Source organism: Octopus bimaculoides, chromosome 13, assembly GCF_001194135.2.
Source record: "Octopus bimaculoides isolate UCB-OBI-ISO-001 chromosome 13, ASM119413v2, whole genome shotgun sequence".
Taxonomy (NCBI): Eukaryota; Metazoa; Mollusca; class Cephalopoda; order Octopoda; family Octopodidae; genus Octopus; species Octopus bimaculoides.
Window position 1 is genome coordinate 62,120,282 of NC_068993.1, and position 3,293 is coordinate 62,123,574.

Here is a 3,293-nt window from a genome sequence, read left to right on the forward strand (position 1 = left end):
ATATATATATATATAAAATAGAGAAAGAGATAAAAAACAGCATAACTTTTAGAAAAATGATATTTTTTTCAGGAAATTTTCTGCAAATACATTTCAGTAGGAGACAAAAAAAAAAAAATATATATATATGAACGCGTTCACATACTAGCATACATCTACAAAAATGAAAACGAACTTTTGAAAAATGTGATGTCAGAATTTACGTATGCGCGCCCATCAACCTTTTAAAATTCTTTTGTAATCAATTTACACAATCTGAAGATATTTGTAGAAAATTTCATTTAAAAAATCCATTAAAAAATATTCCAGTTTTTCCTGAAAGTTATTGGGAAACAAAGTTGGTATGGGGTACAATTGTGTAGGTATACCCACAGTTTCCAGTTTAAAAAATTCAGCGTCTTTTATTTAAAAACCCTAAAAGTGGAAGAAAGTTAAAAGAAACTAAAACGAAAAATAATTGAACATTTAAAAAGGAAAAGGGCCGGTTGCAGTGAAAGAATTATGAAAGAAGCCATTCTGTTGGTCCTCGTACTTTTAATATACTAAGAAAGTTTTCATGTTTAAATTTTGTCCAAAAGTTCCAAGAGCAAGAAAAGATTTAACATGGATAGGGGAATATTTTTTCCTGAAAGTTCCTACTTCTGTAATGATTCTTTCCACTGTATGGTTCATTTTGATTCGATAAATGAAACAACATTTAAACAAAATGTTCTTATATAAATGAAAGTGGTAAGCAAATTCTTTTTTCAAAGAAGGGGAAAAAATTGAAAATAATATATATCAATTCTAGAAAATAGAAATAAAAACAGTAAAATAATAATAATAATAATAACAATAATAGTAATAATAATATTCCTACTTACTTTGTTTTGGCAAACTAGACTTTATTTTAACAATCTCCTTTCAGATTGCGAAAGCCTCACCAAAAGCCTCAACAAACAGCCTCGCCTAATAGCCTTAAGTTGTTAAATGGAAAGAGGATAACGCTTGATGCGCTTCCAATTCACTTGGCTCTCTATTTGATATTACGTTTACATTTTCAAAAATTACGTGACAGACCATTGTGACGTCATAAAACACACAGTAATATGTTGTTGACCGTTAAAGAAACATAACACCGACGTTCTTAATCACGAAAAAGAAAAAGAAAAAAAGAAAGATGAAAAAAACGAAAAGAGAATATTTATTTATTTATTTATTTATTTATTTATTTTCAATGAATTCTTTTAGTACTAAAATATTTGAAAACGATATAAGCAACGCTGGTCACCACCAACACCATCGCTACGACATCACCGCCGCCGCCGCCGCCGCCGCCGCTACCAACCAATGCCGTCACCACCACCACCTTCCGCCTCAACTTCTTCTTCTTCTTCTTCTTCTTCTTCTTCTTCTTCTTCTTCTTCTTCTTCTTCTTCTCCTCCTCACCTCTACCCATCACCCACCTCTTCTTCCTCATTAAACACCATAACAAATTCAAATGAAATCGGCTTCCTTCATCGCGTTCTTCATTTCTTTGTCAAAATATTGAACGAAAGTTCACATACACTAACACGCACGCGCATACTCTCTTTCTCTCTCTCTCTCTCTCTCTCTCACACACACACACACACATACAGTGACACATGTACATACAGACACACAGACATCAACAAATGTGTGCATGCGCGCGCGCGCGTATCTATCTATCTATCTATCTATCTATCTATCTAACTACCCATCTATATATGCATGTGTGTGTGTATGTGTATATATATATATATATATATATACACACGCAATGTACACATATTTACATACATACATACATAGATACATATATACACACATATATATACACATACATACACACAAACACACACACACACACACTACCGTTAGTGTTTTATCAAAGATTGCGTTTTAAAAATGACGGGTCTTTATATAAATTAGCAATTTATCTAAGGTGCATTTTTATGGCTACATGTATCACGCCGAGGGTACAGCAGATCACAGAGTTTGAGAATTTCAGACATAGAAACTTCATTGTTAGTTAAAAACACTTATATTTGCTGGTGCTGTTGTTGTTGTTTAGGCCTAATGGAGCCCTGGGTGAGCAGACTCATAACGAAAGACTTCAGCTCAAGGTGGCTGTGGTTGATAAGAGACCCGCTATTGGAACCCTAAGCCTAATTCAGTCCTCGTTGCTGCACTTTCGTGAATCTGAGATACCTACTGATAATATAAAGGGGTTTAGCAGATCTAATACTATGATAGGTTTAGAAGAAGGAGAGCTTGAAATAACTTTGAGAAGCTCCTACAATTTCCGCAGAGGGCAAAAGCATTTTCGGTGTTTATCTTATCCGAGGGATACCATTTTGTCATAGGTCGGGTGGGGCAACTCCAGGACCGGATTAACAGCCATAGAGGCCATAAGTACTTTAAAGATTTTGGTGTCCCCATGTATATATATATATACATGTATATAATTCGAAATATAAGCAATAATAAACTATAAAACATTTTTATTTTTCAAAATGAAACAATTCTAACATTAAGATGGAAAATAATGTTTATTTTTGTATCCTTCCATTTTATTTATATTTGAAAAGTTTTCTCTTACTTTTTTTGATTGCAAAGTTTTTGATCAGATCCTCCCTATCACACCATGAACACTTCGAAATTATATTTCGGATCATATAAGCCACTTCGAATATTAAATTAGCGAGTTTAAAATGATTTCTTTTGTGCCGTAAAGCATTTACCATTTTCGTGATGCCCACCTCCCTTAAGCCTGAGTTTATTTTCTCAATGGTTGATCCAGCGCCGGGCAACTCGGAGGTTTTGCAGGGGCCTGGAAAACTATCGTTTAATAAAATTAAGAGAGATTTAACATTTTTTATTGTTGTCCAACACCATGCTGAAGAAAGAAAGATCTTATGGATGTAAATCTTATTTCGGCTTCTCATTAAGTGAAGGACGAGGCATGTAAAAAGTTTTACAAATATTCTGTTGGTGGTGGTGTGCTGGGCCGCTCCGGGCTGCACTAGGCCGTTCTTGGCCAGTATTTGTGAAACACTGGTCTAATGTATTCTTCACTTTTGAAGGCAAGAGGGTGTGAGTTGATAAGGATTTGGCTACTACTTTTGGTAGGTCGATCGACTACTTAGAGGGTCTCATGGTTGTCGCTTAGCCGCCTTGGTTCGTTCTGATCTGGAGTTGGTGTATGATGAAAGGTGTTGTAAATATTTTATGGTTTCATATATATATATATATATGTATATATATATATATATATATATATATATGTATAT

At 34.1% G+C, this 3,293-nt stretch overlaps 1 protein-coding gene across 2 annotated transcripts in view; it reads right to left on the minus strand.

The window, feature by feature from the left end:
- The window catches only part of LOC106881301 (DBF4-type zinc finger-containing protein 2 homolog), an 8,334-nt gene extending 7,276 nt beyond the window's left edge, over positions 1-1,058 (minus strand). For both annotated transcript variants that reach the window (XM_014931636.2, XM_014931635.2), the window contains exon 1: positions 864-1,058. The gene's annotated coding sequence lies outside the window, so the exon portion shown is untranslated. The remainder of the gene's footprint in view (positions 1-863) is intronic.
- Between the last annotated feature and the right edge of the window lie 2,235 nt (positions 1,059-3,293).